The sequence below is a fragment of the Pelodiscus sinensis genome, unplaced genomic scaffold, assembly GCF_049634645.1.
Source record: "Pelodiscus sinensis isolate JC-2024 unplaced genomic scaffold, ASM4963464v1 ctg44, whole genome shotgun sequence".
In the NCBI taxonomy this organism is placed as follows: domain Eukaryota; kingdom Metazoa; phylum Chordata; order Testudines; family Trionychidae; genus Pelodiscus; species Pelodiscus sinensis.
In genome coordinates, this window is record NW_027465914.1 from 1,078,683 (window position 1) to 1,091,132 (window position 12,450).

Below are 12,450 nucleotides of genomic sequence, written 5' to 3' on the forward strand. Positions count from 1 at the left end.
TCTCCCGAGGTCTGTGGGACGCCCAACCTCGCCCTACTTCTTCCCGAGGGATTGAGAGAAAGACGCTGGCCATGCCAAGTCTGGAACGCAGGGGTGAGAATATATACCTGCTATGTGTCTATTTTGCATGCATTTAATAAGAGCTCAGAGAACCAAAGGGTTTCATGGTACCTGTAAGTGACTTATTAGTGTAATTTCTGTCCTGTCCTTTGTAGTGTCTGTGTTATCTGTAACACAGTAGTAGCATTTAACAACTAAGTTTACTCTGTAACAATAAAATAGTAACTGTTTAAGCTTTAACCTGACTCCTTCAGTTGCTGTAACAGAACCAAGCACAATTTAAAAAGAACTTCAGCCGGTCATAAGGGACTCACTGCCCTGACCGTCGGCTGACAGAATTGGCTTAGTCGGCAGGATTGTGCTACTGGTTCACATACAGCAACATGAAGCCTGTCATGATAGACATGGATTTTAGTGGTATAGAGAAAGGGTTTGCCCAGGAAGGTTGGGGCAACCCAAAATTGGATAGAGAAATGTTAGAAGAGGATTGGGGAAATCCTGAGGAGTTGTGGGTGCACTTCTGTAAGTATAGAACTGCCTGCAAGCTAAAGAATGGGACAAAGCCTGAGTCTGTGGAAAGGAGCCACTTTCCATTTAGCAAGAAAAACAGGATCAGGCCCAGACAAGCAGGCAGAAATGGAAAACAGGATCAGGCCCAGGCAAGCAGGCAGAAAAGGAAAACAGGATCAGGCCCAGACAAGCAGGCAGGTAACAGATAAGATTGAAAGCCTTGTGGAGAACTGAGAAAAAGGCTGTAAGTACTGGAAATCTAAATCCTTAAACATACTTACAAGTGTAATATCTGAAACAAGGCCAGTTTTTATTTTAGAGATAAGAAAGTGTTTTAAGAAAAGAGAAACAGAGAATTTAAACTCTGCAGAGAATGGAGAGAATTGAGCAGTTGTGCAAATGCTAAAATGGTGTAGATAGAAAACTGTGGTTTCTTTACAGTCATTCTGAAGGAAAAATGGGCCCTTTTTCCAAAGGAATGTCTGTAAATAACCCAGGCAAATTTGACTCAAATCTGAACATTTGATTAGAGAGACTGCTAAAAGAACTCTAAAGGGAGAGGGTTCTATTGGAACTGAACTACCCCAATGAATAAAAAGGGAATGTAATTGTTGTACAGCTATGTAGAAGTAGTGTAAGAAAGGTTCAGAGAGAATGTATGTGTAACTCTGTGTAGATATATATATATATAGTGTAAATAAATGAAGTTTTAAGGTCCAGTAATCTTGTTTGTTTGTAGGTTTAAAACAAATTGGTTTGGTTTATTTTCAGTAAGACCATTTTAGTCCAAGTTGTTTAATGAAGGTACAAAAAAACTGTAAGCATAAAGAAAGAGTTACACTCTATGCAAAGTTGAATGTGGCTAAGTAGTGTTGTAAACAAAGATTGCACACTTTCCTGTAACATGCCATGTACACTATAGAATGAGTAAAAACTGCAAAAATGTAAAACCCTCTGCTGCAGAAGTGGAGAGGTAGAAATGCATGTCCCTCAGTACCCAGACAGAGCTAGATTCCCTTAAGGATGGGTGCTGAGAGTTAAAGCAACTCTCAGATTTATTTTTTTTTCTTCCCTCAGGAATATGTTTAAGAAAAGGACCAGGAGGTATGAGGCGTAGTAAACAAGCTCACCCTCCTTACCAAATTAATAGTAGACAAACATGTGTCATTGTAAAAAGTCATTTAGCAGGAATTAGGATGGACCATAAGAAGGGGAAAGCAAAAAGTTTGGAGCCCTATGGGCATAGTTGAAGGAATAAGGAAAGTAGAGCAAACATTGGAAAGTTACTAGGAATGAGAAACATTTTCTTTGAAAGGACAAAGCAAGTGATTTGAGGGAATGTGAAGATAAAGGTGGACTCCATGGGAGTGTGGAAGGAACTAAGTGGTGGTTGTAATATGTAAAGGGAAATCTTGTTTTAAAATGACACCTTGTTTCTTTGCAGCCTCTTCCTTAAGCACTGTGCAAATCATGTAGGCAAAGAAACAATCAAATGTAAACATTTTGTCTATGGACACCTTTGTTAAATCTGCAAAGGAAAATTAAGGATTCTACTGAAACTTAATTGGTTAACTGCATAAAGAATGAGCTCTATATATTGTAACCCTATTTTGTGGGTTTCAAATGAACTAGTTTTATTTTGTTTTGGATAATGTCCTCTTGCTTAAAATTGCAAACAGACAAGGCACAAATTAGTTAGTGCTTGTGTTGGGCATTCAACTTTTAAGGACATTTAACTTTCTAGAAACCAACTTATTAGTTTAAAAACTCAAGCTTTAAAACTTAACTGTCTCTTTCAAGGCTGAGTTGATAACACTTTTGGCTTGCTTTTAAATTCAACATTATATGTGAATACAGGCTGCCTGGCTATTTCAAAGGAAAGTGGACAGGGAAGGCTGTTGCTGTTTCAGCAGACACATCCACTGCACCCCTGTCCACAAACATAGAAGGAACAGCTCAGCTTGCAGAGCTGGCAGCAATCAATTAGCTTGTGAGGCAGGGGCCAGTACCATCTACATTAACTCCTATGCTGTATGGACTGGAGCCACCCAGTGGATAACTAATTGGAAGAATAATAACTGGGAAATAGGAAAACCTGTTTGGAGATTGGAATATTGGAAATGGATATACCAGCATGCAACCCCACATGCCTTAAGCATAAGTCATGTGTCCAAAAGAATAATACTCTAGCTGCACAGCTAAATAACCTAGCAGATGCAGCAGTACAAATTTTTGCTGTCTAGGTGGATTGGGAAGGCCTGTACATTTGGCTACATGAAACCTTGGGACACACAGAGAGCGATAAGCTGGTGCGGCAGGCACATGCCAGGGGGTGGCCTATCACCCACAAACAAGCCAGAAATCTGGTACAAGCTTGCACCCTATGTGCTGAACTCAGAAACATATAACAGAAAGGCAATGATTTGCCAGGCTAAGAGATGGAAAAATGCTATGGGCAACCTGGCAAGTAGAGTATATTGGTCCACCGCCCAGCAGTAAGCAAGGGTGGGAGTATGTTTTAACTGGAGTAAAAATTGTTTCAGGAATTGGTTTTGCTTACTCAACCCCAGTGGCAACAGGGTTGTTTACAGTCATGGGACTAAACCACTTAATAGCCCTGGTCCCAACACCCCAGTTTGGGAACACAAACCCATTTACTGCACTCCTAAAGGGAAAAGGAGTCTGGACCACTGCAGATGCTGGGCTAACACCAATAACCATTACTGAGGCTTGGATTGTATCCAAGACCGGCGAACCTTATGTTTTATCACAGGAAACTGAGGCAATGACCCTGAACAGTGCTCCAGTGGGATGGATCCCTCCCAATGCTGGTGTGGATCCGGGAAACCACCATGAACTTTTGTATATATATATACACCGCTTGCTGTTGTAGCGCTTGCAACCACTGTTGTTAGTTACAGACTATTGAAATGAGACATGGCACTCCAACTCGCCATGGTCTTCTTCCTCATCCCAACTGCTACTGCTGTACCAGAACACCTTACTTGACTCCTCTACTGGACTGGGAATCGAGTTTGTCCCTCTCAGCCCAAATGACTGGTGAAACAAAGTGACATCTTCCGATGGAGACCGGTATGGTTCGATGACAGCGAATACCGCAATCCTCTAAATAACTCTGGGGGGAGGTTAAGGGGGGAGGCAAGGGAAGTGGCAACAAACGGTATGGGATAAGACATGCTGTAACTAAAAATGTAAAGCCTCATGGCTAGATTGTCTAGCCCAACACCTAGGACTATGTATTGTTAGGCATTTTGTGTACACTGCTACCTCCTCTGCACAAATCTGGTATATGGCGTTGGGAAGCGATCCTAATCAATCCCTTGATCCAAATTATCTGATCAGACCCTGCTGATAGGGCGATTTTAGCTTCCTCCAAGGAGGGCAAAGGGTGCTGGCATCACCGCCATCTTGCGTTCTGGGACATAGTGAGGCGTGTCAAGGGGGTGGAATGTAGCGAGACACAAACCCCATCTTGTTTTTCCACAAACCCCATCTTGTTTCCCCCCCCCCCAGAGAGCAAGAGAAAGGCAGTCAGCCTTTGATGCCCTGGGAACGCAGGTGTGCTGCCTGTCCCTGACTCTACCATAAACAGAAACCAGACAGTAAATGGGCTAGCTGACGACCCGGGGCCTCCCGTCGCCCTGATGGCTAGTACCAGTAATTGACACACCTGCACTGTCCCAGGAGAGGAATCTTCGCCCATCACATTCCAGAGGTGCCCATTGTCTGCATTTTCCCAGGTGTAAATTATGCTTTGCACCCTTCGTGGGAAACTTGGCATTCAAAGCCATTTTTCCTAATTGGCCACTTGAGCCTAGGAAGAAGCCTTCATGACTCAAGGGGTATAAAAGAGGTTCAGCAGCCCACCCCATTTGAGCTCCAATCATCTATACCTGCTGGCAGGTATTGATTGTCTCCCGAGGTCTGTGGGACGCCCAACCTCGCCCTACTTCTTCCCGAGGGATTGAGAGAAAGACGCTGGCCATGCCAAGTCTGGAACGCAGGGGTGAGAATATATACCTGCTACGTGTCTATTTTGCATGCATTTAATAAGAGCTCAGAGAACCAAAGGGTTTCATGGTACCTGTAAGTGACTTATTAGTGTAATTTCTGTCCTGTCCTTTGTAGTGTCTGTGTTATCTGTAACACAGTAGTAGCATTTAACAACTAAGTTTACTCTGTAACAATAAAATAGTAACTGTTTAAGCTTTAACCTGACTCCTTCAGTTGCTGTAACAGAACCAAGCACAATTTAAAAAGAACTTCAGCCGGTCATAAGGGACTCACTGCCCTGACCGTCGGCTGACAGTAGTCCACGCAATCCAAGCCAGGACTGCTCTGCAAGCGGGGCACTCCTGAGAACTGTCTGTCCGGGGTGGGGGTAGGGACCCTTTAAGCACAGCCCTCGGCTAGCCTGAGAAAGCATCTCCACACTCTAATTCCTCCTCTGATGCCCTGCCAGCACTGCTTCCGGCCATCCTTAAGCCTGCTTCAGGGTCCACTTAATGTGGACATGCTAGTTCGAATTAGCAAAATGCTAATTCGAACTAGTTTTTTAGTCTAGATCCGTTAGTTCGAATTAGCTTAGTTCGAATTAACGTTCTAGTGTAGACATACCCTTCCAGGCTTCACTGCCCTCCTAGTGAAATAGTTTTTCCTAATATCCAACCTGGACCTCTCCCACCACAGCTTGAGACCATTGCTCCTTGTTCTGCCATCTGTCACTACTGAGAACAGCCTCTCTCCAGCCTCTTTGGAACCTCCCTTCAGGAAGTTGAAGGCTGCTATCAAATCCCCCCTCACTCCTATCTTCTGCAGACTAAACTGACCCAACTCCCTCAGCCTCTCCTCATAAGTCATATGCTCTAGCCCCCTAATCATTTTGGTTGCCCTCTGCTGGACTCTCTCCAATGCGTCCACGTCCTTTTTGTAGTGGGGGGCCCAGAATTGGACACAATACTCCAGATGTGGCCTCACCAAAGCCGAATAAAGGGGAATAATGACATCTCTGGATCTGCTGGCAATGCTCCTCTTATTGCAACCTAATATGCCATTAGCCTTTTTGGCTACAAGGGAACACCGTTGACTCATATCCAGCTTCTTATCCACTGTAACCCCCAGGTCCTTTTCTGCAGAACTACTACTTAACTGGTTGGTCCCCAGCTTGTAACTATGCTTTGGATTCTTCCGTCTTGTTGAACCTCATCAGATTTCTTGTGGCCCAATCCTCCAATTTGTTTAAGTCACTCTGGACCCTCTCTCTGCCCTCAAGCGTATCTACTTCTCCCGCTAGTTTAGTATCATCTGCAAACTTGCTGAGGGTGCAATCCATCCCCTCATCCAGGTCATTAATAAAGATATTGAACAAAACCGGTCCTAGAACCAAACCTTGGGGCACTCCGCTAGAAACCAACCACCATCCTGACATTGAGCCATTGATCACTACCCGCTGGGCCCGGCCTTCTAGCCATCTTTCTATCCATCTTACCGTTCATTTATCCAATCCACATTCCCTTAACTTGCTGGCAAGAATATTGTGGGAGACGGTATCAAAAGCCTTGCTAAAGTCAAGTATATCACATCCACTGACTTTCCCACGTCCACAGAGCCAGTTACCTCATCATAGAAGCTAATCAGATTGGTCAGGCATGACTTGCCCTTTGTGAATCCATGCTGACTATTCCTAATCAGTTTCCTCTCTTCCAAGTATCTCCAAATGGATTCCTTAAGGATCCCTTCCATGATTTTTCCAGGAACCGAGGTAAGACTGACCGGCCTATAGTTCCCTGGATCGTCCTTCTTCCCTTTTTTGAAGATGGGCACTACATTTGCCTTTTTCCAATCATCCGGGATTTCTCCCGACCTCCACGACTTTTCAAAGATAATGGCCAAAGGCTCCTCAATGACATTTGCCAACTCCTTCGGTACCCTCGGATGCATTAAGTCTGGACCCATGGATTTGTGTACGTTTAGCTTTTCTAAATAGTTCCTAACCTGTTCTTTACCCACCAAGGGCTGTCCATCTTCATCCCATCTTGTGTCATTTAGCGCATTAGTCCAGGAGCCCACCTTGTCCGTGAATACAGAGGCAAAGAAAGCATTGAGTACTTCAGCTTTCCCCACATCATCTGTCACTAGGTTACCTCCTTCATCCAGTAGAGGCCGCACACCCTGTCTGATCACTTTCTTATTATTAACATGCCTGTAGAAACCTTTCTTGTTATCCTTCACATCCTTAGCCAATCGCAATTCCATTTCCGCTTTCGCCTTCCTGATAACCCCCCGGCATTCTTGAGCTATACATTTATAGCTCTCCCTGGTCATTTGTCCAAGTTTCCACTTTTTGTAAGCTTCCTTTTTGGGCTTAAGTTTACCAAGGATCTCCCCTGTAAGCCAATCCGGTCTCCTACCATGTTTGCCTCTCTTGCTACGTGTCGGGATGGTTACTTTCTGTGCCTTCAATAAGGCTTCTTTAAAATACTGCCAGCTGTCCTGGACTCCTTTCCCCTTCATGTTAGCATCCCAGGGGATTCTGCCCATCAGGTCTCTGAGGGAGTCCAGGGACAGGGACAGGGACAGGGACAGTTGCTGGGTGTGCCATCATTTCATATATGGTAGCACACATGTTTTGGCTCTGCTGCACCATCTGAGCCCATATTTGGGTCCCATCTAGACTGCAAGCCTCTTTCGAAAGAGCATCTAGACTACAACCGGTACTTTTGAAAAAGCAAGCCACTTTTTCAAAAGAGAGCACCGAGACAGTCTGGATGCTCTCTTTCGAAAAAGCACAGTTTGCAATACATAGTGCCTTTTTTTGAAAGAGCACTTTTGAAAAAAGGCGTTATTCCTCGTAAAACGAGGTTTTCCATAGTTAAAAAACCAGCCATGGTCTTTCGATTTACTTTCAAAAGAACATGGCAGCAGTTTAGATGCAGAGGAAGATTTTTCAAAAAAAGGCCACTTTTTTTGAAAGAACCCTGTAGTCTAGACACACCCTGTCTACATCTACATTGGCAAGATTTTGCACAAATACTTTTAACGCAAGAGTTTTTGCGTTAAAGTATTTGTGCAAGAGAGCGTCTACCCTGGCATGTACTTTTGTGCAAGAGATGTGCTTTTGCGCAAAAGCATCCGTGCCGGTGTAGACGCTCTCTTGCACAAGAAAGCTCCGATGGCCATCATAGTTCTTGCGCAAGAACTCGCGGCCAGTATAGACAGGCGGCAAGTTTTTGCGCAAAATCTTGCAAATGTAGACACAGCCCCTGAGCATCCTCCTGGTCCTTCTGGGCCAGGATCAGTTGCATGCCTTGGAGGATGACCATGTGCTGTCTCATCAGGTCCCCCTGGACCCTCCTGCACTTGTGGCTCCCCCAGGGTCAGGCGGCTGCCTCAGCTGGAGGAGATCGCCCATTAGTGACGCTAGTCCGGCTGTGGAGAATAAAGAGGAAGAGGCGGTCAGTCATCCATGCAGACACTGTCCCTGAGTCCGTGCCCTCCTCTGTGAGCTGAGAACAAGAGTCCTCAGGCTAGAGGGCAGGAATGTTCCTGGAGCAAGGCTATATGTGGCCTGGACATCGGCCCTGCCTCACAGAGGCCCTGAGGTGCCCAGGGGACCATGCTTCTTGCTCCCCCCCATCCTCATCCCACAGACAGGCAGGGCAAGGGAAGTGGTCGGCCACAGTGGGATGCCATGGGCTGGAGAGGGGCCTGGAGCAGTCTGCTCTTCCATGGGGGCTGCACGCACACCTGCCAGCGCTGTCCGTGGAAGTGGGTGGTGCCTCAAGTGTGCAGGCATTCCCGTGCGTCGTGTGCGGCACTCCTAAGTCTGTGTGCAGCCATGTGTGTGCACTTGTCCCCAGCCTGCTTCCAGCAGTGGTTAGTGGTGGGAGGGCATCTCCCCATCTCCCCCAGGGGTCAGATGTGTGTGTGGCCTCCCCAGAGCCCGTGAACAGGACCCTGGGGACAGGGCCGGTTGGAGGCATGGGTGAGCCGGGCAGCTGCCCAAGGCGCCAACCGATGAGGGGCGCCTGATGGCAGCTGTAAGGGGTTTCCCTTCCAGCTGCCATTAGGAGCCACGTGCCCGGATCCCGCAGCGCCGGCCCCGCGGCGCTGGCCAACAGCACCCTTCCACCCATGGCTGCGGGGCCCTGCACGGCCCGGCGTGCGTGCCAGCAGCGCTGGCCGGGCCAGGCTGGGCAGCGCATGTGCTGTGCACCCTGGGGGCAGGCCCCGGGCTGCGCGCCAATGGCCGTGACCAGCTCGCGCATGCGCCGAGCACCCTGGGGGGCGGGCCCACACATGCTCCCTGCGCCTGGGGGTGGCGCCGCATGCCTGGGCCCAGGGTGCCAAAGGGCTCGGGCCAGCCCTGCCTGGAGGTGCTTTGGGGCTGCCTCCTGGGGCTGCATGTTGCAGACTGGCACTGCATGTAGTTCCACGTGCACGGAGCGTAGCACAATATCCAGGCCAAGATGACCAAGCGATGATTGCATCCCATCCCCTCTGCGCCCGCCTTCCCTGCCCTGTGTGTGTGAAAAATAGAGCACTCACCTGATGATTCCTCCCCGTGCTCAGAGAATGCGTTTAAGACATCCGGGCCCTGGGGTACGGGCTTGAGGGTGAGGGTGACTGTGCTGGCCGTCTCCTCCTCCTCCTCCAGCTCGTCGTCGGATTCCTCCTCCTCCTGGCCTGGGAGCCCTGGGTTGGCAAAGATGAGCGTCTCCAGCCTCAAGTCCACCACCAGGGGTGAGGAAGGGGCTGAACCACCCCCCAGGATGTAGTGGAGCTCAGCGTAGTAGGGCTAGGAGTGGGGTCCTGCCCTAGAGAGAGAGCTGTGCTCCCTTGCCCTCGCATAGCGCTGGCAGAGCTCCTTCACTTTGCTCCATACTTGTATGAGGTTCTGGAAGTGGTGGCCTCTTGTGGCCAGAGCCTCGGCCATCCGACCGTATATGTCGGCGTTGTGCCACTGGGAGCCGAGATCCTGCAGGGTCTCCTGCTCACCCCACACCTACAGGAAGGCCAGGATCTCTGCCCCGGACCACGATGGCACAAACCTCTTTGGCCTTTGGCTGAGCTCTCTGGGCCAGCCCCCTGCCACAAGTGTTGTCCCAGGTGCCTGCAGCTTTAAGAGCTGGCCGGAGACAGGGACTATAGAGTTCTGATTAGTTTGGACGGAGTGGCCACCAGGGCACCTGTGCTATTTCCTGGAGGCCTCTTCTTTCAAAAGAACTCCCTCTTCTGCTCTTTCAGACAAAGACGTCTTCCTCGTGAAAGAACCCCTCCGTTCTTTCAACTTTTTGTCAAAAGAATGCAATAGCAGTATGGATGCAAGTCTTTTTTTCTGGACTAACGGCAGTTATTCTGGAAAAACACTGCAGTGCAGGCATACCCTAAGAGCCTAAATACCTCTGAGGTTCTGGGCATAAGGCCCTTAGACTTGGTGTCTGCCCTTTAGGTCTGAATAGGGTTTCCTGCCCCGCAGGTATACTAAGAAAGACTCCCTCAGGGTATGTCTACACTACAATGTTAGTTCGAACTAACATTCATAGCCGCTACACTAGCGCTCCGCTAGTTCGAATTTGAATCGAACTAGCGGAGCGCTTAGTTCGAACTAGGAAAACCTCATTTTACGAGGATTAAGCCTACTTCGAACTTACTAGTTCGAATTAAGGGCTGTGTAGCCCCTTAATTCGAACTAGTGGGAGGCTAGCCCTCCCCAGCTTTCCCTGGTGGCCACTCTGGCCAACACCAGGGAAACTCGTCTGCCCCCCTCCCGGCCCCGGACCCTTTAAAGGGGCACAGGCTGGCTACGGTGCCCGTGCCAGGTGCAAGCCTGCCAGCACCCAGCTGGAAGACCCTGTACCTGGCATGGCACAGAGCCACCCACCCGATGTCCCCCAGCCCACCCCCTCTTCCCGGGACCAGGCTGGCGGCTCCCGGGAGCTTGCCCTGGACCGCAAGAGGCGGGCACCTTCCTGGGCTAGTGCGGACATCGTGGATCTCGTCCACGATCTCCCCACTAGGCACAGGAAAGTGGCCAGCTAGGGCAGGAGAGCTGCCAGCCTGGCCACCCAGGAGCAGGTGTGCATGATAATCAAGGGGGTCCACTGAGACCCCCGACCCTGAGCCCTGAGCTTACAATGGCCGTCCTGGGTCAGACCAAAGGTCCATCTAGCCCAGTAGCCTGTCTGCCGACAGCGGCCAACCCTAGGGACCCTGGAGGGGATGGACCGAAGACAGTGACCAAGCCATTTGTCTCGTTCCATCCCTCTCCAGTCTTCCACAAACTTTGGGCAGGGACACCACTCCTACCCCCTGGCTAAGACTACTGCATGGACCCAACCTCCATGACTTGAACTCACTTCCCTTTAAACTCTGTTCTAGTTGTAGCCGTCACAGCCTCCTGCAGCAAGGAGTTCCACAGGTTAACTCTTTGCTTTGTCAAGAACAACAACTTTCTCTTACGAGTTTCAAGCCTGCTACCCATTCCTTTCCTTTGGTGTCCTCTAGTCCTTCTTTAGGGGAACTCAGGAAGAACTTTTCTGAATGCATCCTCTCCACCCAACCCCTGCTTTTAGAGACCTCTATCCTGTCCCTGCTCCATCTGCTCTTTTCTAAGCTGAACAGTCCCAGTCTCTGTAGCCTTTCTTCATCTGGGTCCTGTTCCCAACCCCTGATCATGTTACTTGCCCTCCCCTCTCCCAGCCTTTCTCTTCCCCTCTCCCACCTCCTTTTCCCAGTCTCCCCCAGTTTTGTTCAATAAAGACGGAGTCCATGTTGGAAGAAACGTTATCTTTATTTTGTACATCAGGAAGGGGGGCTAGGGAGGGGTAAGTGGAAGGAGGTGAGGGAGGAATGGGGTACGAGCCCCCGATGGGGAGGACTGGGCTGGCTCTGCGGACTTCTGGGGGTGGAAGCTCTCCTGCAGCCCCCCAATTGCTCCCTCTCCCCAGATGGCAGCCTGCGGCAAGTGCAGCCAGTCTGATGGCCGAGTGGTGTGATGTGCCCAGTGTGGGCACTCCGGGCACTCCAAGCCAGGACTGGTTTTCAAGCAGGGCACCCCTGAGAACTGTCTGTCCGGGGTGGGGGTCGGGTCCCTTTAAGCGCAGCCCTCGGCTAGCCTGAGACAGCAGCTCCATGCTCTAAGTCCTCCTCTGATGCCCTGCCGGCACTGCTTCCGGCCATCCTGAAGCCCTGTTCAGGGCCCACTCAATATGGACATGCTAGTTCGAATTAGCAAAACGCTAATTCAAACTAGTTTTTAGTTCTAGATGTGTTAGTTCGAATTACCTTAGTTCGAATTAACTAATTCGAACTAAGTTAGTTCGAATTAGCGCTGTAGTGTAGACGGACCCTCACTCCCTCACTCCCACCTAATTCTCCACTTGAGTCATTTTCTCCTGTTTTTTGTCTTGTTGCTGAAACTTTCAATTTTCTCTTTTTTAAAAAAAAAATATTGTTCTGAGTTTCCCCTGCCACTCTTTTGTGCTACTGTTCTGTCAGCTGACGTGGCTACCATTGCATTGAGTCAGCTTAGGGTTATCATCTTTCCTGAGCAGAGGGATGGGACACCATCGCTGTGAATGGCGTCCAGTCCATCCAGTTGGGAACAATGGTAAGCGTAATTGTCAGCTCTTCCTAGTCTTGCCTGTTTACAAGAGATGCTTCATTAAATGATGCAACACAGGAGGCAGTTTGTATTGGCCCCACAGTGGTTGTCTCAACCATCTGATGGATGGGACCCATGGTGCCCAGGGAATTATCTGGGGAAATCTAGCACAGGGCGGTCAGAGGGGGTCATGCCCCTAAGCACACACCACAGTGGTGGGAACTGGAACAACCAACAGCCTACTGTGCTCCACC